Source organism: Condylura cristata, unplaced genomic scaffold (assembly GCF_000260355.1).
Source record: "Condylura cristata isolate star-nosed mole 26May11 unplaced genomic scaffold, ConCri1.0 scaffold00016, whole genome shotgun sequence".
Taxonomy (NCBI): domain Eukaryota; kingdom Metazoa; phylum Chordata; class Mammalia; order Eulipotyphla; family Talpidae; genus Condylura; species Condylura cristata.
The window spans coordinates 8,784,566-8,807,275 of record NW_004567117.1 but is presented as its reverse complement, the minus strand read 5'-3'; the positions used below and the strand labels follow the sequence as shown (position 1 = coordinate 8,807,275).

Sequence of the window (22,710 nt, the reverse complement as noted above, 5' to 3'; positions counted from 1 at the left end):
TGGTGGGGCAGGGGTTAAAGTCTCAGCACTGTCAAGCCATCCTCAGCTGCTGTTTCAGGTGTCCATCCCCAGCCAGGGAGCTGACCCACATGGCACAGCAGACCTCTCCTGTCTCACCTGCTGCTTCGCTCAGCAGTGTACTTCAGTAGATCTGCCTCTTCTGCAGATGAATCCTGTTTCTGGTGACTCCTCTCAGCCGTGTCCCCCTCCCCACTATGTTCCCTCTTCCAGCCCTGTTTCTAGCTACCTGATATGAGGAGATGCACAGAGAATGAAATCACCTCTGAGAGGGTGCATCGTTACCATGTGGAATCACGTCTCGATGTGTGAGTTGTGGCTGGTCCATTTTGCTCTTCAGCTGAATTCTTACAGTTTTGTGCCTCTGTTCCCCATTCCAGCCCTCATGGCCCACCGTGCTTCTGTGTCAGCAACCCCTCCTCAAATTGCACAGCTAAGCGACGCGGTCCTATTTTGCTGTCACGATCCTGGAGTTGGACTACTTGCCACAATCTTCCATGGTTCGCAAGGTAGATTCCTATCAGTGTTTTTATAGCTTTTTTGAACTGTATAGCACTTTTTAGTTTAGAAATAAAAAGGAAAAAAAAAATCACTTGCAGTTATGTTTTCCTTGGCTTTCATGTTTGACAAGAATGATTTCCAGTGATGGGGTTAGAGGATGAGATAGGAATGGGCCAGCTCACCTGTCTAAGTTCATCAAGATTTTAAACTGCACACCCTTGGGACCTCCCTGGTGGCACAAGGGGTTAAAGTGAAGCCATCTCCAGCCACTGCAGCACAAGTTCTATCTCAGCCAGGGAGCTGACCCACATGGCAGGTCTGCTGCTCCCCTCAGCAGTGTGCTTCGTTCGATCTGCTTGTTCTGTTCCCCTCTCTGTCTCTGGTGAATCCTCTCAACTCCTGTACCTCTGGACTGTATACCCGTTCTTGTATGCAAAAATAAGTTAATCTTAAAAAAAAAAACAACAAAAAACAAACTGCACACCCTTGTCAAACTCTTTTTAAAACCTTTCCAGTAGATTTCCTCAACATAGCATCATAATTAGGCAAGCCAGCAGTCCTAAAATGATCCACTTAAATTACTAAGAATCTGTCAGGCAAACTGTAACTTTTCTTGTCATGTCACATGTAGATGCACTATTATTATTTTAAAGATTTAATTTATGCATACAGAAATGGGGTACAGGCCAAAGGTGCAGGGGCAGTGAGAAGATTCACCAGAGACAGAATGGGGTGTAGAAGAGGTAGATCGACCGAAGTACACTGCTGAGGGGAGCAGCGGGTGAGACAGAAGGGGTCTGCTGTGCCATGTGGGTCAGCTCCCTGGCCTGGGATCGAACAAGTGCTGAAGCTGCTGTGGCTAGCTTCATAGTGCTGTGCTTTAACACACTGTGCTTCTAGTCCACAATCCAGGTCTTGTATGCATAAATAAATAAAAATAAAAAAAAAAGTGCTTGAAAGATAGGCCTTCCCAATGCTCAGGACAGGTTTTCTCAAGACATTTTGACATGTGCATTATTTTGAGCCTCAACAGAGGTCTTGTAACCCCCACAGAAACTTCTACCACCCTCTTAATTCCCTTAAAAGAATGAAAATTGGAATATTGGGGTTTAGGATTGTTTCCAGAAAACCTGCCTCTACATGTCAGGTGGAACATCTAGTTAAAGAGCACCTGGTCCTTTTCTCATGTGAGAGCTGCTTCTCTAGAAGCCTCAATCGCGTTCCTCAATTGCATTGATCCATTTACTTTAGAATTCACATGTATGTAGTTTCTCTATACATGTAATTAAATTTGTTCTCCTGCAAATCTAATTAATGTCAATTTGATTGCTTGATTAGTGAGAGAACTAGAAGGATATTTGGGGAGTGGAAGGGGAGATTTTTTCGCTACGTTCAATAAATAAAATACAACATTAATAACATTATCGACAATTCCATGGAAGAGAACCCTTTATTTTGTCTTAGCAGCTTCTAAGCCAGATAAACCTAGGGTCCTGTGCAAGCCTTCTACCACTGAAGCTGCAGTTGTACCTGAAGGTGTAAAATCACACCTGTCCATTGCTGTCTCAATCAAATATCTCAGTTATTCAGTCCAGTGTCAGGTAGTAGCTCTTGAAACTAACTGAATTTCAGACTAAGACTCTGCTGCTCATATTTACTGGGGTGTTCCTCTTACAGAGAGATACTCAAAACTGATTTCATGTGACCTTTAAATTCCAACTGTCTGCCAAAAAGGCATATCTGAAACAACGACCATCTCAGTCACATTTTCATTTTTAGTTATTCCTTGGGATAAAAATAAACAAAATAACCAAAGTTGTTCTACTACATATAGAGCTTAAAGTCTGCATTTTAGTTCATTGTACTATCACTAATATAAGAGAGGTTAGGTTAGGAAGTAGACCGTTGAAAAAATTTACTGATCTGATACAATAAATGTGCACAGCACTTTATTTTATAAGTGATATCTATATAAAATAAGTAGGCATTTTCAAAGAAAATGGGCTGGCCTTTGGAGAAAGGGATCAAGGAAACAAAGATGGTTAGTTGAAAGAGTGCAGGACCCAGCACACTTAGGAAGTGTACATTTATGAATGGGGGTTTCCCTGGTAGCAGAAGGGGTTAGGTCAGCACTATGAAGCTATGCCCAGCTTCATATCCCACGGCAACACGAGTTCGATCCCTAGCCAGGGAGATGACCCACATGGTGCAGCAGACCTCTCCTGTCTTCTCTGCTGCTTCTCTCAGCAGTGTGTTTCAGTAGATCTGCCTGTTTTGCACCCCACTCTGTCTCTGGTGAAACCTCACCACTATCCTACACCCCAGTTCTTATATGCATAAATTAATAAATCTTTACATATACAAGTGGGTCTTCAAAGGTCCTTTGAACTCCAGGTTTGTAAGTCTATGGAGGACATAATACTTAACTATTCTCTACTTCCTTTCCTGACAGTCTGTAGGCTGGGATTGTGACTAAAATGTTGTCACAGTGAACATTATTAGGTAGCCTGTGCAAAAGACCTTTGTAAATTGCAAAGTTCTATGCAGTTGTTTCAGCAAGAGAACTAATAGAAGTAATTGCTGAGAGCCAACTCCATAACTTCTCCAAATCACAATTCTTCCTAGAGTAGCATAAATTGAGTTGGTCTTTGGCAGCTATTGAGTAAGAGCTTAGGGGATACCAGAAAATGCCTTATGAAAAATGCAGATTTAGGCAAAAAAAAGATGGGAAAATGATGCAAAAATTTATAGCTGCAAAGTGATTATTATTTTTTTTTAAGATTTCTTTTTATTTATGCATACAGAGCTGGGGTATAGGCCAGAGGTACAGGGGTGGTGAGAGGGTTCGCCAGAATGGGAAGCAGAACAGGCAGATAGAAGAACACTGCTGTGGGAAGCAGCGGGCGAGAGAATAGAGAGGTCTGCTACCCCATGTGGGTCATCTTCAGGGCAGGATTCTAATGCACACCCAAGTGGCCTTGGCCAGCTTCTGAGTGCTGCAGTTTAACCTCTTGTGTCACCAGGGAGGGCCGAGATTATCCTTTCATCATCAGACAGCATACTTCCCAACTGCCACCCACCACCCAACCACTTGTAATACATAATATAAAAATATCATGGCAGGGTCCTCCCTGGTGGCGCAGTGGGTAAAAGTACAGCACTATGAAGCTTTCATAGCCAATATAGCACAAGTTCAATTCCCAGCCAAGGAGGTGACCCACATGGCATGGCAGACTTCTGTCTCACCCTCTGTTCCCTTCAGCAGTATATTTCAGCAGATCAGCTTATTCTGCTCCCTACTCTATCCCCACATCTCTGGCCTGTACCCCAGTTCTTGTTCGCATAAATAAATAAAAACCTTTTAAAAAACCATGGAGGAGGTGATGGGAAACCCGTGGGGATTACAATTGAGATGGGAAAAAAAATGTACAAAATGATGTAAAAATAAACTGTTGTAAAAAAAAAACCAAACCATGGAGGTAAATAACTGCAATAAATAGGAACAGAGCTTAGGGTGAAGCCAAGGAGATTTTCAAAGTGATTGGAAACAGAGTGGTGTGAGAAAATAGTTTTGAAAGAAGATAGAGTTGATGATTTGGATAGGTTTTGAGTAAATGAGTAGAAAACTTAGGACTGAAAGATCTAATGTTACCATAGCAAATGCCGTGGGTTCTCTTTTCTAAAGTAGAAAAGCTCGCTGCTATTGAGAAAGAGTTCAGAGAGCTGAATGCATAGGCTCTGTGTGCCCATTTGAATTTGGAGCAGTAAAGCTGGCTCACTATGGCTAATCTCTCAGGGAGTTGCTGGAGCACTGGCCTTGGAAACATTCAGGGTGAGGAGAGAAAAAATTCAAGGGAGATCCTGGCAGGTGGGAGGAGGCTGGTGAGGAGATAGCAAGCCTGGGCAATTAGGGGAAGGGAGGTCAAGAAAACATTTTATTGCTTTGAAGCAGAAGCAGCAGTAAGCACAACTGTGAAGTAGATAAAGTTTCTTGAATTTTTCTCTCCAAAGGCAACAAGAGCTCTGCTACCATCCCGACCTTCCCTACTCTGTCTCAGATTTACAGAATCTTTGTCTTTTCTTTGGGTTCTTGCTTTAGCTAGTCTGATAAAGAAAAGCATGAGGAAAATCGCACCTTTTAAAAAGAATTTTTGTAAACATTTCTCAACAGCAAGGAATATGCATTTTCAAGGAGAGGGCCTGGTATCATAAAGTTTACCTTAATTCCAAGAAGTGTCTAAAACTGGGCTTTTCCCAGCAACGCAAATAGCCCATGGTGGCTGCAAACAGGACCTTGCTGTGGTTCTCAAATCTTTTTTTTTTTTTTAGATTTATTTATTTGTGCATACAGAACTGGGGTACAGTCCAGAGGCTCAGGGGCGGTGAGAGGTTTCACCATAGACAAACTGGGGAGCAGAACAGGCAGATTGACGAAGTACACTGATGAGGGGAGCAGCGGGCGGGTCAGGAGAGGTCTGCAGCTCCATGTGGTCACCTCCGGGGCAGGCGGGAATCGAACTCATGCGGAAGTGGCTTTAGTTTCTCAGTGCTGCGCTTTAATCCGCTGTGCCACCAGGGAGGACCTTTCTCAAATCTTAATTAAGTTTCACACAGGATCATCATTCTGTCGGTTGGGAGACAGGTAAAATCCAGAGACTGACAAGCTGCCTGTGGCAGCTGCCTGTCCCACAGGTGGATGAAACTCTTCCATTCAGTGTGTCCTTCTAGACCAGGAATAGACCAACTTTTCTGGAAGAGCTTTAGAGTAAAGGTTTGGGCTTTGACCTAACCACTGAGCTCTGCACTGGGGCAAAGTCAGACACACTATGTGAACACATGGACACAGTGTTCTAGAGAGGTGGCCAGAGTTTGGCAAGCATGACTCCAGAGCTTTGCAAGAGGTGGAGTCTAACCACCTTCCCCTTGAGTCTGGAGTAGGATTTCCCTGGGACTGGGATTGTGAAGGATGTGGGACTTTGTGAGGTGATTTGGGGAAAGGATGCCACTTGGCCTCACTCCCTGGGGCAGCTGTCTGTTGGGAGTCCTGAACTGCCTGGCTCTAATACACTGTCCCTTAATACACTGTCCCCACGCTGCTGGGCTGAGGACACCCACGTCAGCTGTGTGCATGGCCTCTGAGAAGCCTTGAAGCTATCAGAGAGGAAGTTACTTGGCCAGGATTGGGTTGTTCCTGTATTACTAGGACTGCAAACTGGGGAGGACCCTAGCTGGAGTTCTTCCTAAATTCCAGCCTCATAGTCACTGAGAAGCAGCAAGAGGATTTCTGTTATTTAAAGGTGCTATTTTGGTGATTTGTTGTTGCACAGAAGTAAATAGAACATTTCCCCCCAACTCACAAGTGGCAGACGTGGGGGGCAAGCCTAGCTTAGCCTGGCTCTCTCCCTGTGTGTTTTTTGGGTTTTTTTCCCCTATTATAGGATCTCTTCCAACAGCTTTTTAAAAATATACATTACCATGTTAACCATTTTTATTTTACATTTCAGTGAAGACATTTACATGGTTGTGCTACCAGTCTCCAGAACACTTTCAACTTGCAAATGAAACTCTGTACTCCTTAGACAGTAACTCCCTTCTTCTCCTCCAGTTCCTGGCAATCACCTACTTTCTGCCTCTATGATTTTGCCTTTTTTAGGTCTCTGTTGTAAGTGGACTCATACAGTATTTCTCTTTTTGTGTGTGATTGGCTTATTTCATTTAAGCATGTATTTATATTATATGTATATATATATGTACATATATATATTTTAAAGATTTATTAATTTATTCATACAGAACTGGGGTACAGGCCAGAGGTGCAGGGGCGGTGAGAGGCTTCACTAGAGACAGAGTGGGGAGCAGAACAGGTTGATCAATGAAGTACACTGCTGAGGGGAGCAGCGGGCAGATCAGGAGAGGTCTGCCACACCACGTGGTCACCTCTGGGGCTGGGGATCGAACTTGCACTGAAGCAGCTGCTGCCAGCTTGCCGTGCTGCGTCCTAACCCGTTGCACCACCAGGGAGGGCCTATATTTACATTATACATTTTAAGCCTATGTTGTGAGTGAATTTGACCAGCAAGTAGCAAAGGGTTGCTAAAAAATAAAAGCCAGATTCCACATCCTGTAAGCCACAGACACAGCATGATCTGGCAAAGACCTTGTACCAGCAGCTACTCTAACAATTACTGTTCATACAGTCCTGCCTCTAAAGGGCTTTGAAGAAAGAGGAACTCATGAATCAAGAATAAGATAAAGCTGTTTGGTTTGTTTCAACTTGTGGGCTGTTTGACTTCCCTCTTTGAGGCATGCCTAGAGAATGAAATCATTCTCTATCACACAGCCTTTTCAAAGAGCATCAAGCACACTCACTGTCTGCTCCTTTATTTCCTGTCTTCAGGGTATATATTGACTTGGTGGAATTTCTGTGACTAGCTGTGAGTTATGTATCAAGCAAACAGCCTTCTGTAGGGACTTGGCTCTGGGGAATGCAAGCCTGAAATGTTGCTTCTTGCTCACACAGACAAGACTAAAACTGTGGCCACTACTTGGACTTTCTCTGCTTTCCCTTATCTTTTACCTCACACCAAAAAGGCAGTTATAGGTCTCAATGCACACTTTCAAGTCAATGGCGTAACTCAGTCATCTCCCTAGACAACCAAATTGTGCTCACTGATTAGTTAAATGGTTGAGAAGGAAAGTGATCTTTCAAACCCTCCATGGGGCTAGTCCTCTTGTCTCAGCTGAATTGGGTTCCTCTCCTCCCTTTAGAATCCAAGTCTTGATTCTCAGGGCTTCAGAATAATCATATTTGGAGGAAAAGTCCTTAAGGAGGGGATTAAGTAGAGGTCACTAGGGTGGGCCCAAATCCCTAATGATGTCCTTACAAGAAGAGAGGGAGGCAGATGATCACAGAGGAAGGATTGTGAGGATGTATGATCTGCAAGCCAAGGATAGAAGCCTCAGAAGAAAATCTACGCCTTGATCTTGGGCGTGCAGTCTTCAGAATTGTGAGAACATTGATTTCTATTAAGTCATCCAGTCCCTGCTAGTTGGTTAAGTCAGTCTTACTGAACTAACACTCAACCCACAGAAAGTTCACAGCCTTGAGGTTGGGACTTCAGCCCAGAAAAGTTCTGAAGGGAAATAACCAGAGATTCAAAGGCAAGAAGACGTTTTAATATAGAATTCCTCTTTGTGTGTCTTTCACCAGCCGCCTGCTGGCAGGTTCTGTAGGTGGTGCTGCTGGCACAGCCTAGACCGGACTGTTGACCTTCAGCAAGCCCAGCCCCTTGGCTCACAAGGGGAGGGGCTGTGGTGCTGGGCTCTGGAGAGTCTAACAAGTAGAGGGAAATTTATAGGTGTTTTGGGGCAAGGTTTAGCAGCTCATCCCCAGGAAAGTGTCACTGTCCCCCTCATGTTCTCCTGGACACCAGGGACCTTCCTTCTCCCTCTCCTCTTCTATCTTTTGACTTCTCCCTCTCCACCTCCATCCCCAAGATATAACTGGGAGAGTCAGAAGAACTGGTTGCATGACACAAGCTATATACAACTTCTGTCGACGGACAAATTCCAAGTGGAGGGAAATGCTCTGAAAAATCAGAATTTCCACGCTAACTTATGTTATGCCCTCCCTTTTTTGTAATATCAAAATATTCTAAGCAACCATCAGCTTGCAACCAGATTGCCTTAGCCTCAAGGTGCTGCCTGGCTCAGGTGAGTAAGCGCTGCCCCAAGACAGGACATTCCTCTTGAAAGCAAAAATAATTTTACAACTGGCTGATTAATAAAAGCAATTACAACAAAATCAATATTGTAAGACAAGGCAGTACTAGAATATGCTAAAAAATAAGTAAAGTTCTTTTACTGCCCATATGAAAACCCAAATCTTATCACTCTACTCTCTTACTTAAGCTTTTATTGCTTAGTCTTTAAATGAGGAATCTTACTACCTCCCTTAGTGATTTGTTTACCAGAAAACTCTTTCACCCTAGTCTTCCACTTCACCTTACCCTCTTTTACAACTTCACCTTGACCCGAGTCTTCAGCCCAGCCTCCACTCTAATCCTCGACTTGCCTTTACCCTCTAAGATGTCTCAATAAGAATGAAGATCATTAAGTAGCATTTAAGGTTTAAAGAGACTTTATTTTAGCCACTCATCACTGTGATAAATATAACAATGTTAGCCTTAAATTTTATGAATCTATGTACCTATCTTAATTTTAACAGATCGATTTTAAGAATAATAAATGTTATATCTCAGCTGAAGGTCAATACGACCCCAAACTTCTCAGAAAAAAAGATAATTGTGATCTTAGCCCAATTCATATGCTAATGTTATCTCACTGCTTGCTTGAAATGTATAAAATAAGCTGCTGACAGCAGAACAGGAAGACTTGCACCCAACTCCTATTCCCCTGTCTTCCTCATGTCCGTCCCCCCCCCCCCCCCCCGTTTTAGGAATCTCAGCTCGTGAATGTCACTCCCACCTTATGACCCTGCCTGTTCTGCCCCCCAACAATCCGTGATTGGAACAGTCCCCAACAGTTGTATAGTGTAGGTCCTAATGTTATTTTTGGCTCTCTGTCTCTTAGGAAGAAGCATGGAGAAGAGGAGGGGTAACTGCAGAAACTGAAGCAGGTGGTGGGCTGGACAGGGTGAGTAGACAGAATGATGAGTTCTAAAGATTCCTGCATCTTAATCTTCAACATATCCACAATTTTGACCCTTTATGAAGAGAGAGCTTTCTGGATGCGATTAAATTAAGGGTCTTAAAATAGGAATATTATCCTGAGTTACCTAGGTGGGCTCAATTGGAGTGTGCCCAGAGAAATCACAAGGATTCTTTTTTTTTTTAAACTCTGTTTCTGCAGTTTTTTAAAAAAATAGCATAATATTTTATTTTTGCATCATTTTGTGCATTTTTCCATCTCAGCTGTAATCCCTGTGGGCTTCCCATCACCAAATCACCCATGATTCTTTCTTTTTTTTTTTTTTTTAAGAATTATTTATATAAATCTTTAAAATCTTTTTTTAAAAGATCTTATGTATATAAGAACTGGGGTGTAGGCCAGAGATGTGGGTGGTGGGAAGGGACTAGGAGCAGAACAGGTAGATCTACTGAAATACACTGCTGACGAGAGCAAGGGCAAGACAGGAGAGATCTGCTGTGCCATGTGGGTCACTTCCCTTGCTGGGGGTTGAACTCTGGTCCCAATGGTTGGTGATAGCTTGATAGTGCTGACTTTTTTTAAAAAAAAATTATTTATTTATGCATAATGAGCTGGGGTACCAGCCCAAGGTGCAGGGGCAGTGAGAAGATTCACCAGAGTGAGGAGCGGAACAGGCTGACTGCTGAGGGGAGCAGTGGGTGGGCCAGGAGAGGTCTGCCGAGCCAGGTGGATCACCTTGAGGGTGGGCGGGAATTGAACTCATGCTGAAGTGGTTTTAGTGTCTCAGAGCTGTGCTTTAACCCACTGTGCCACCAGGGAGGACCTTTTTTTTATTTTTTTTAAAGATTTATTTATTTATGCATACATAACTGTTGTATAGGCCAGAGGTGCAGGGGGTGAGAGGATTCACCAGAGACAGAGTGGAGAGCAGAACAGGCAGATGTACTGAAATACACTGCTGAGGGGAGCAGAGGGTTAGACAGGTGAGGTCTGCCACACCATGTGGGTCACCTCCCTGGCCAGGAATTGAACTCGTGCTGCAGTGGCTTCATATAACTTCATAGTGCTGTGCTTTAACCCATTGCACCACCAGGGAGAGTCCACTAGTGCTGACTTTAACCCCTGCACCACCAGGCAGGCCCTCACAAAGATTCTTATAAGAGGAAGGTGGGAGGGTCAGAGTCAGAGAAAGAGGTGTGATTGTACAAGCAGAAGTGGTTGTGAGGGTGGAATCTGGGGGCACTGTTCCTCTGCTGGCTTGAAGATGGGGAAAGGGCCAATAGGCAAGGAATACAGGCATCCTCTAGGAGCTGGAAAAGGGAAGGAGGAGCATTCTCCACTAGAACCTCCATGATAGGGCGCCTTCAAAGGGCGCTCCTTCCACCACGTGCTACCAGCACCAGGAACTTGTGTGGCACTTGGAACTTGTGTGTTAAATTCTTGGGCGCTTCATTAGACTTACTGAATCGAAAACACTGTGGTAGAACCCTCAAATCTGTGTTTTAATACCTTCCAAGGACTGTGCTGGTGTTGTATACTAGGGACATCTTAAAAAGAAGTGGCCTGGATAGGGTCATCACTTGTAAGGGTATGTGTGGCCTGTTGGATGTGCAGGTGTCTCCACGGAAGCTATAATTAAACTAGCCATTTCATAATTTCTACTTGGTTTGGAATCGGCGAATGATGTCATCTCCCCAAGGTGAGCGCTGCAGGGACAGTGTGGGAGGAGGGTGAGTGGAAACCTCAGTCTCCACTCGTCCACAAGCCCACAGCTCTTTCCCACAGCCCGTGTCTGTGGAGGGACTGGCTGGAAATAGGGCCGGATGGCAGTATAGCGCCTGCACTCATTAAGCTTGTCCTGCTGTGGGCTGGCGGGAGGAAGGAATTGCCTCTCATGTTTTCCCAGGTCTTTCTTTATCTGCTGGAGGCAATCCTAAACCAGCTAGTGAAAAAGATACTCACTTTTAAGAAGTGAGGTTGGCCCTCCCCGCTGGCACAGCGGGTTAAAGCGCCGCACTAAGAATAAGAAGCTAAAGCCACCACCACAGGAGTTCGATTCCCGCCTGCCCCGGAGGTGACCACATGGCGCTGCAGACCTCTCCTGACCTGCCCTTAGCAGTGTACTTCATCGATCTGCATGTTCTGCTCCCTACTCTGTCTCTGGTGAAGCCTCTTACCGTCCCTGAGCCTCTGGCCTGTACCCGAGTTCTGTATGCACAAATAAATAAATCTCAAAAAAAAAAAAAAAGTGAGGTTATTTCTACCAGTCATAACTTTTTTTTATTATTATTATAAAGATTTATTCGTTTATGCATATAGAACCAACCGGGGTACAGACCAGAGGGCAGGGGGGTGGGGGTGAGAGATTTCAGCAGAGAGAGAGTGGGAAGCAGAATGGCAAAGTACACTGCTGAGAGCAGGAGAGGTCTGCTGGGCTAACTTAACTTTTTTTTTATATAAAGATTTATTTATTTATTCATACAGAATTGGGATACAGGCCAGAGATGTGGAAGGTGAGAGGATTCACCAGGGACAGAGCGGGGTACAGAACAGGCAGATCTACGAAGTACACTGCTGAGGGGAGCAGCGGGCGGGTCAGGAGAGGTCTGCCTCGCCATGTGGTCTCCTCCGGGGCAGGCGGGATAGAACTCATGCGGAAGCGGCTTAAACTTCTCAGTGCAGTGCTTTAACCTGCTAAGCCAACTTAACATTTTAAGAATCACTCAGACCCTGATTTCAGTACTGACTCTGCCTCATTTTTGCTGGGTGATCAGGAGCTTAATTGCTCAGTTTCTGCGTCTTACTCTATAAAGTGGGTGTGCAAACATTCTTCTCTAGAGTTGTTGAGGGTTAAGTGGTGCAGGACTTAGTACGAAGTCAGGACTTCATGCTACTGTTCCTTATTGTAGTTAATGATATATTTTTTGTCATTAATGGCTATTATTTACACCAGTCCTGAGATTTATATCAGTTCCAGGCCTTGCATATATTAGGAATCCAGTTCACAAATTCACCCATAGAAGGGGTAAATCCATTTTGACTTCACAAACATCTCTCCTTGAGGTTCTTCAAGGTTTAGCGAAAAAAAAAAAAAGTAAATGCCCCTGTAAAATGAGGGTGTTTGTCATGACACCCCGGCTTATGGAACTCTGCGCAGCAGCCTGTAGGCCCAGCGTATGGCCATCCTCAGTGGAGATGTTCCCATTTCCCCCTCACTGCCTGCTTTCCCTTGGCAGATTCCGTCAGATCTAGTATTTTTCCTCCCTCCTTTTCCTCTTCCTTTTATCCCTCTTCCTATCACCCAGACAGCAGCTGCCACATCCCACTACTTCAGAAAGGGAAGTAGGTGCATTTAATACCTTTCCGGGTGAGTTACAGCATTTGAGATGAGAATAATAAAATCCCACCGCTCGGGGAAACCAGACCTTCCGCAGTCACCTCCGCTTCACCTTTGTCGTGACACACATGATGACCTAACTGGTGTTAGCCTGAGCCATCAGGTCCTTTCAGGCTCTTCTAGGAAGCAGTGGCTTTGGTGACCTGGGAGTGAGTGTGGGGCTGAGATACCCTGACTCTGAGTGGATCTCTCACAACTGGCCACTCTTTCTTTGGCTGTGCCAGCGAGTCTTCAGGGCTGTGCGTCACGGGGGTATGTCTCCGATGGCGGAGGAGGTGTTATTCCATCTCCCCCTGAGATGCTTCTGGGTTTTTCCCCAGCTACCACATGACAACCCAGCAAAAGCATTCCAGGAAACCAGAAGGGCTGGGTGAGCCTCTGGAATTTCAAAGCAAACAATTTGGAGCTCATTTAGGCTGCCTAATTTTCTCTGAGCTGTAGGGCACTGTGGAACAGGCTTGCTTACCTCCCAGGTCCCACAAACTTTATGCTTTTTCTTAGAAGGAAATCTAAGACTTTTCTTAGAAGGGAAAACCTATTTATTTTTCCTCCACAGAAAGAGTTCCATGTTTTAATACTCATGTCCCCAAAGGTCATGATAAAGATCATTTACAAGAACAGGGGTAACTAGCAGATGAAAAATACTCCACCTTCTTTTAATTCAGATCTGTTCTATTTTTTCTGTCCTATTCAAGGGAGGATTGGTCACGATGTTACCTCTGACTTAGGCTAATACACATTGAGTAGTGGATGGGATGTGTGTCCTCAAAATTCATATGTTGAAGCCCTAATCCTCCAACATGATGGTATTTGGAGCTGGGACCTTTGGGGTGTGATTAGTTTTAGATGAGGTCACGAGAATGGGGCCCTAATGGTGGGATTAATGTCCTTGTAAGAAAAGACACCGGGAGATACCCCCCCCCATGTAGAAAAGGCCATGTGATAACATGCAATCGGCAATCCAAATAGTGAGCTCTACCTGACAATGATTCTGTTTGCACTTTGATCTCGGCCTTCCAGAGTCTAGAACTGTGAGAAAATAAATAGAATAGCACCACAAACAGACTAAGTACCTCAAGAACTAAATAATCTAAATTCCAAGAAACAGACCACAAAACCCCAGGCAGCTTGCTCCTCCTTCCTATTCTAAAAGACAAAATAATGGTCCTCCACAGATGCTTCCAGAAACAAAGTCTACCCACGACATACAGAATATGCAAAAGGGAAGAACCAAAGAGAGGTAATTCCTTGATGTGCCCAGGGCCTCCCTACACCTCCTTCCAGTTCAGAGTAGCAATCTCATTCCTTTCTCCCAAACCGGTTTCACACCATGGAAATTTAACTCCAGACATTATGTGCCTAATGATTTTATGATGGTCAGATTTTTCAGCTCTTCAGAAGGTGATATATGAGTTAATCAACCCTGCCTTTTAGTTTTGGTGGTCAAGACCTATGCGCACTTGCATTCAAATTTTCCATCATCACACTTTATGTGTGTCTGGGGGTGGGGTGTATAGTGTTGAGGAGAGAACTTTTGGCCAAGCACATTGCCACTGGTAGGTGTAAAGTGTCTCAAGGTGACACCACTTCAGTACGGGCTCAAATGAAACACAATGATGAGTTGAATTAGCAAATTATTTTCAGGAGATTAGATCTAGGCCACTTCAAGAATTCACAATAGAAAATAGTTTGCTTTGAAGCGCTAAACTGAAAGGACAATTTTAATTTTGAGGAACAGGAAATCAGTTAGTGGTTGCTTAGATTTAGGGTAGGGGTCTAGAGAGACTAACTAGAGAGATAAAACTGTTCCAAATTTAGATTGTGGATGGTGGCTGCACAAATTCTGACTATATGAAAAAGAAACACTGAGTTCTACACTTTAAGTGGGTGAACTTCTTGATACATAAATTGTATCTCAAGGAAGCTGTTAAAAATTTAGTCCTCCCTCCCTGGTGGCGCAGCGGGTTAAAGCACTGCACTAAGAAGTTAAAGCCACTTCCGCATGAGTTCGATCCCCGCCTGCCCCGGAGGTGACCACATGGCGAGGCAGACCTCTCCTGACCAGCCCGCTGCTCCCCTCAGCAGTGTACTTCGTCGATCTGCCTGTTCTGCTCCCCACTCTGTCTCTGGTGAAGCCTCTCGCCACCCCTGAGCCTCTGGCCTGTACCCCAGTTCTGTATGTACAAATAAATAAATCTTAAAAAAAAAAAAAAAATTTAGTCCTGACTTGGTTTATGTCATGTGGAGGCTACCAGAACAGGAGTGGTCTGTCGTGCCACCCCCATACTCTACAGTACTGAACAGCATCCAGCTGATCCTCAACTCAGAATTTCATGGAAGAAAGTGAAAAGGCATAATTTGAAAAGACATAGGTTTTTTGGGTAAATATACTATTTTATGGAGGGCTATCCTCCTCTTTGTAATATTCTCAAAGGATAATTGCAAAGTGAACATGCTGTAATCATGATGCAGACCAAGATATAAAATGCTGTCAGTGCCCCAGAAGCCCCACGTCACATCTCCTTTACATCCCCATTAGAAACCCCAGAAGGAATCAGATTTTCAAATTTCCTAGTTATTTTAAAAATAGTTTCTTGAGGGCCCTCCCTGATGGCACAGTGGGATAAAGCACAGCACTAAGAAGCTAAAGCCACTTCCGTGTGAGTTCTATCCCTGCCCTGGAGGTGACCACATAGTGCGGCAGACCTCTCCTGGCCTGCCCGCTGCTCCCCTCAGCAGTGTACTTCATCAGTCGGCCTGTTCTGCTCCCCACTCTGTCTCTGGTGAATCCTCTCACTACCCTGCTCCTCTGGCCTATACCCCAGCTCTGTATGCATAAATAAATAAATCTTAAAAAAAAAAAGTTTCTTGCCCTAGCCCTTCCTGGTGGCGTATAACACTATGAAGCTATTTGCAACCACTGCAGCACAAGTTTGATCCATGGCCAGGAAGCTGACCCACATGGCGCCAAGACCTTTCCTGACCCACCCGCTGTTCCCCTCAGCAGTGTACTTTGTCAGTCGGCCTGTTTTGCTCCCCACTCTGTCTCTGGTGAATCCTCTAACCACCCCTGCACCTCTGGTCTGTACCCCAGTTCTGTGTGCATAAATAAATAAATCTTAAAAAAAATAGTTTCTTGCTCTCTAAAGATCTTTTGAAACTTAGCTTTATTTATTCTTTTACTCTTGGTACATTTATGTGTATTATAACAACTCTAATAATTTAACACTCAATTTCTTGGTGGGTCTGATTTCTGCTTACTCATGGTGCCTTGTTTCCTTGTGTTCTTTGTTATTTTTTGACAGTGAGTAGATCCACTTCCCTTCCTTGGAAAATTATTTTGTAAAGTGTGTGTGACCTATACGTAGTTCTCCTAGAGTATAATCATTTGAAATATTCACGAATTGGTATCCTTTGAACCATTCAGGCGATGTGAATTTGCATCAAGGATGTAAGAGGTCTGTGCATTGATTACAACTTCTCAGGAATGGGTAAATTACCTACCTTAGAACAATATATGTTTTGTGTTTGTCTGGGGTGGGAGATGATCTCAGGATCTGGTCACCTTCTGATTCATCCTTACTAAAATGGTATCATCTTTGGGATACCAGTTTTATTGGATAGGGTTTTAGCCTTCTCCTGGGGAAGGTTCTGGACACATCTTCCTAATGTGGGAGACCATCAAAAAAAATTATGGGCCTCTCTGGAGCCTAGGGGTTAAGTGGCTCCCCTGCTTTGGCCTGAGGGCTACCCCTTGACAGGGAGCTAACACACATGACTCAGCAGATAGCTCCTGTCTCCCCCCTGCTCTTCTCAGCCCCATATTTCAGTCAATCCACCTGTTCTATTCCCCACTCTGTCTCTGGTCTGTCCTCTCATCCCCACACCTCTGGCCTATACCCCACTTCTTCTGTGCAAACATTTAAAAAAGTCTTTTAAAAAATAACAAAATCAAACTGGTTCTGCAAATAACTCAGGGCAGAAGCATCTTCACTGTTACTGTTACCACATCAACTCCCCCCACTTTCCAGCAACTACTTACTAGCTCAATTAGTTGTTTGATGTTTTCAAGAAAAGATACCTGTATTAAAATACCTATCTGCCATATTCCCTTCCATAGAGGTAATACTTTATGAAAACATAATTTTACATTTGGAAAATATCTGTTGGTTTTTATATTACAGTGACTGAAATAAAGTCTGACCAATTCTTTTTACTGGAGGTACCACTGTGGTTAGCTCTCCTTGCTGTTGAGGTAGAGGGACATAGTGGGATAGTGGGATGCTGTACATATTTCCCTTAGGGGAACTTTTTTTTAAAAAGGATTTATTTATTTATGCATACAGAACTGGGAGTTGAGAGGATTCACCAAAGATATAGTGTAAGCACAACAGGTAGATGGACTGAAATACACTGCTGAGGGCAGGAGTGAGCAGTCCAGGAGAGGTCTGCCACACCATGGGTCACTTCCCTGACTGGGGATCGAGCACATGCAGTAGTGGCTGCATAGTTTAATGGTGCTGTGTTTTGACCCATTGCGCCACCAGGGAGGGCCCTCTTAGGGGAACTTTTTATAGGAGGGTAATTTATACTAACGGGGTTATATGTATGTAGAGCATATCAAAAGGTGTTTTTGATTCTGAAGAAGCTGAGAAACATTCTTCCATTACTATATTCAACTTTGTTTGGTAAAGCATCACTGAAATTGCAATTCTACAAATTCTATAATAAAGAGGTACTTTTGCATTTTGGGTCATTGAATTCTTAGGTTATCTGTTGAAAGCTGCAGACATGCTTCTCCAAAAATAATTCACATATTCAAATTTTGATTGATTACAATTTCAAATGATTTGAAACCCTTAAAATTCACTGATGGCTCCAAATTAATGGCTCTAGAGGCCTCTCTGATGTCAGAAGGGGTTAAGTGTCAGCACTCTGAAGCTTTCGCCAGTCACTGCAGCACCAGTTTGATTCCTGGCCAGGGATCTAACACATGGCTCAGCGGACCTCTCCTGTTTCACCTGCTGCTCCCCTCAGCAGTGTATTTCAGTAAATCTGTTCTGCTCCCCACTGGTTTCTGTCACTGTCCCCCTCCCCCACTATACCTTTGGCCTACACTTCAGCTCTTGTATGCCTAAATAAATAAATCTTTGAAGAAAAAGAACATCTCTAAAAATACTGAATATTACATAAATTACCATAAATAAAGAAATAGTTAAGTGACCTATGGCTTCAGTAAAAGTAGGTTTTCATGCACATATTGAAAAAGATATATACTGATATGGACAAATGCCAAAGACAGAATATTAAGTGAAAAATCAAGTTGCAGGACCAATTTGAATAATTTCATTTATATATTATATGATTATAATTTCATTTATGTATAAGCTCAGAAAATATCTAGAGATATATAGAAGAAATTAGGATGACATGACTGAACTGGGTATTGTGGAGACATTTTTCTTTAAGTCAAGTCATCTTCAAACCTTTCTGCTTATATTTTTTGCATCTATCAAGGAAAAAGTCAATTAAATGATGAGTCATTTAAAAAATATGTTTAAAAGTTAAAAGGCAGGGACCTCCCTGGTGGCGCAGCGGGTTAAAGCACTGCACTGAGAATCTAAAGCTGCTTCCGCATGAGTTCAATTCCCGCCTGCCCCGGAGGAAACCACATGGCGAGGCAGACCTCTCCTGACCCGCCCGCTGCTCCCCTCAGCAGTGTACTTCGTCGATCTGCCTGTTCTGCTCCCCACTCTGCCTCTGGTGAAGCCTCTCACCGCCCCTGAGCCTCTGGCCTGTACCCCAGTTCTGTGTGTACAAATAAATAAATCTTTAAAAAAAAAAAAAAAGTTAAAAGGCATTTTGGGAATTTTCCTCCTGACTTAACTCATCATTATCCAGTTAATTGTTTTTACTTCAAGTTTTCAATTTCTTTTTCCTGTATAATGCCCTAGCATTATATGAACAAATTCAGACATATGTAAGTCATGTGGAGAATATTGCCTAATTTCTACGAGTTCTTTTATTTCCTGATCCAGTAAGTTATGTATTAGACTTTTTACACAAAATGTTCCATGGATTATTAAGTCAAATTATGCTGTTACAGTTAACCACAAGTGATGGGGTTAATTGGAAAGCTATCATTTCTTATAAAGTGAGTTTGGCCTTGAATCTTGAGGGGCTCTCTAGCATATATCTTACGCAGATGGATTTATTTGGGGGTGAATAAAATAATTATACCATTGACTAAATGTTAAATTTCTCATGTGCTATTTAAATTTAATTTTTTTAACAGAGCATAATTTTAACTTTATTATCTGATATGAGGCATTTTGGGTAACACTAGAAAAGAGACATTTAGTTTTCATTAGAGCAGAATTTGGAATGATATAAGAAATGTATGAATAATGAAAAAATCACAGCACCAATGTGATATAATAACAACCACTATTTATTTATTTTTAAAGATTTGTTTATTTATGCATGGAGGAACAGGATGCTGTAGTGGCTGGTGATAGCTTGTTAGTGCTGTGTCTTTAACCTTGGTGCCACCAGGGAGACCCTTCACTATCTTTTTTTTAAAGATTTATTTATTTATGCATGCAAGTTCTGGGGTACAGGCCATAGGTGTGGGGAGGGTGAGAGGATTCACCAGAGACAAATTGGGAAGCAGCACAGGCAGATCTACTGAAATGTATTGCTGAGGGGAGTAGAGGGTTAGCCAGGAGAAATCTGCTGCGCCATGTGGGTCAGTTCCCTGGCCGCGTATCAAACTCATGCTGCAGTGGCTATGGATAGCTTGATAGTGCTGCACTTTAATCCCTGTGCCACCAGGGAGGCCCTAGAAATGGTTTTGATGGAGGCGGAGAATCCAGTAATTATTATGGAAAACTGTCAAGATTTAGGCAAAGGAGTTTTATGGAATTGATGATCAAATATTTAAACACAAATATATAAGGAGAGGAAAGAGGGATTACAAATTTGATATTACCAAATTTCTTGTTTTTGAGGATTAAAATGAAAAGTGAAGGAGCTCAATGAAGCAATAAAGAGTTGGGCTGACTTTTAAAAAGTTGTTATCAAATAACCAATTGCAAAATATACATGGTGGCCATCTGCTAGAGGGAATCCCCACTAAGGTACATCTTGAGCAGCGTGTCTGGTGGGGTGGAGATTGTGCTCAGTCAGTCCTCTATTCTGTGCCTGGGGAAGGCCATACCCTGTGCTCAGGTCTGAATGAATGAGCAGGCCACATCAGTGAGGAAAACTACAGATATTCGAGAAGGTGCAGTCTCTTTTCATTGCCAAAAATTGGATAGGCAAGCAGACACTTGAATTTCATAGATGAAATTTTCTGTGGTCAGCAGGCTAGCATAGGTGAATGTTTGATGGTAGTAAATCACATTACAATTACAATTATTAATAGTGAGGGGCCCCCCTGGTGGTACAAGAGTTTGATTTATACCTTTCTCTGCTTCTGAGTTATATTTTGAATAGACAAACTTTTTCAATGAGTTGATTTACTTTAAGGTCTGCAATCAATGACTCCCCACTTCAAAAATGTCAAGTGCAGACTTCTTGTTGAGATTTTTATAATTAACATTTTCTCTTCTGCTTCTTTCTATTCTCTCCATATGTGTGTGTGTGTGTGTATTTGCTCCTTTGTGTACATATTTTCTGCTTACCTGACAACACATGCTATTCCCTCTGCCTATAATTTTCACCTTTCCTTTCTTTACTCCTAATTATCTTTTGTACATCATGTCTGCTATCACTTCTCTTGGGAAACATTCCTGAACCATCGATACTGTCCCTATGCTTTCTCAGTCTTTAGAAGATGCATCTCATACCTCTTAGCACTGTGCTATATTATGGACATCTGTTTCCCCAATAGATCAGACCCCATGTCTTACATTTCTGAATCTATTAACTCCATAGCACATGACTGAACACAACATTTTCAATATATTCTTACTAACTCATTTGATCTTAGACGAGTTCCTCTGTCTTCCTCAAGAATAAAAACTAGCTATCCAAAGTGAACCTCAAAAGGAGCAGCTGGGATATCCCTTTGATAACTTCTATAATTTTTCAAGTATACATTTTTTTTTGTGTGTGGCTTTTTTTTTTTTTACAAAAGCTTATTTTTACATCATTTTGCACATTTTTTTTTCATCTCGATTGTAATCAAGTATACATTTTTAAGACTCATTCGTTTATTTATGTGTAGGAGAACTGTGGTGTAGGACAGAGATATAGGGGGTAGAGGGTGAGGGAGAAGGGTGAGAGAGGATTCATTAAAGACAGAATGGGGAGCAGAATAGGTGAATTGACTGAAATATGCTGCTGAGGGGAGCAGGGGGCGAGACAGGAGAGGTCTGCTGCACCTTATGCGGATTATCTCTCCAGTTGAGGATCTAACTCAGGCCTGCAGCAGTGATGGCGTATAGCGTGGAGACGTATCCCCTAGGCCACGTGGGAGGCCCCTGCAAGCATTATGTTTATGGATAGTAAATAAGAAGCAAAAGACTTTCAGTGCATCCTAATTTTGATCCCTACAATCTAATAATATAAAATGAATGAGCAGCAGACTCTTTGTCTCCATCTGGAAAACTCATGGTGTGTCTTTCCCTTAGACAGTTTTGTAACAAACTGAAATAAAGCTGTTCTTAATCTATCCAGAAATGCAGGTATACTGAGAATCCAAGGCTTCAGTTATTACTCAGTTGGGGTTTGGAATTTTATGACCTTGAGCTAATGACTTCTCTGTGTCTCAGTTCCTCCCTTCCTAAATCAAGTTACAATAAGAGTAGCTACCAAGTTACAATAGAGTAGCTACCGAGGCCTTCCCTGGTGGCACAATGGGTTAGGGGAGCACGGCTAGCTAGCCACAGCCACTTTAATGGGAGTTCAGCTCCCAACCCCAGAGCTGATCCACATGGCGCAGCAGACCTCTCCTGTCTCGCCCGCTGCTCCCCTCAGCAGTGTGCTTTGTAGATCTATCTGCCTGTTCTGTTCCCTGATCTGTCTGGTGAATCCTCTCGCCACCCCTGCACCTTGGGCCTGTACCCCAGTTCTGTATGCATAAATCAATGAATCTTTGAAAAAAAAAGAAGAGTAGGTACGATGTTACTGTGAAATTTTAGTAAGATGATGTGTGCTTTTGCTTATGGCAGTTATGAACATATTTCAAAGTGCTCAACAAATGCTAGCACTTTTTATCATTGCTAGTCCTGTGTCATATCAAATATATCATAAATTTCTCCAAAACTTAAAAACTATGCCTAAAAGATGGGTATTTTATAAACTGCTGGTGGGAATACAAAAGGAACAATACCTGTTGGAGGGCATATGGTAGTATCTAGCAGCCTAGTATCTGAGAGACTGTGTGGAGCAGAGTCCTCCTGTCTATCTTCATGGAGCATAATATAGAGTCCCCTTGGTTGCACAAGGGGTTAAGTCTCAGCAGTATGAAGCTATCCATAAGCAATGAAGCACAAGTTCCATCCCTAGCCAGGGAGCTAATCCACATACAGAGCAGACCTCTTCTGTTCTTTCCCTCTGCTCCTCTCAGCAGTGCATTTCACCACTGTCTCTGGTGAATCCTCTCACCTCCTTACACCTCTGACCTGGACCCCAGTAGTCATAAAAAATAAATCTTAAAAAAAAATCTTATGTTTAGCCACTGAAAATTGAGAGTTGTTTGTTATTGTAGCAAAACCTAACCCAATTAATATAGACCTACAACTTCACTTCAGGGATTAATTCTAAAGTATATTGGACAAAAGAAGACATATACAGTACTATTTATTAATAACATTGATAACTTTTTTGAAGTAGCAAAATATTGAGAGTGGTTTAACATGTATGTAGCAAAGAAGAAATTGACTCAATAAATTTGATTTCATATGGAGTGCTATATAGTTAAAACATAACCAGGAAATTCTCTCCCTACATATGAAAATATTGCAAAGATGTTGTTAAGTAAAAAAGAAAAAAAGTTGTAGAATAGAATGTCAGTGCATCATCCTTTGTGTAATAAGGAAAACATATTTATAATGCTTAAATAGGCAATATATATTTGATTTATGCACATATATATATTGCTGCATATATATATATAT

At 42.7% G+C, this 22,710-nt stretch overlaps 1 protein-coding gene and 1 long non-coding RNA gene across 7 annotated transcripts in view; one reads left to right on the top strand and one right to left on the bottom strand.

Moving 5' to 3' along the window:
- Positions 1-22,710, bottom strand: part of DLGAP1 (discs, large (Drosophila) homolog-associated protein 1) — a 504,048-nt gene that overhangs the window by 73,972 nt on the left and 407,366 nt on the right. The gene's annotated exons all lie outside the window — the stretch shown is intronic.
- LOC105853725 overlaps positions 1-22,710 on the top strand; it is a 45,791-nt gene that overhangs the window by 10,940 nt on the left and 12,141 nt on the right. The window contains exons 2-3 of one of the 2 annotated variants that reach the window (XR_001145511.1): positions 399-527; positions 9,112-9,174. This is a non-coding gene — a long non-coding RNA (uncharacterized LOC105853725). The remainder of the gene's footprint in view (positions 1-398; positions 528-9,111; positions 9,175-22,710) is intronic. The other variant, XR_001145512.1, reaches the window with a different exon arrangement.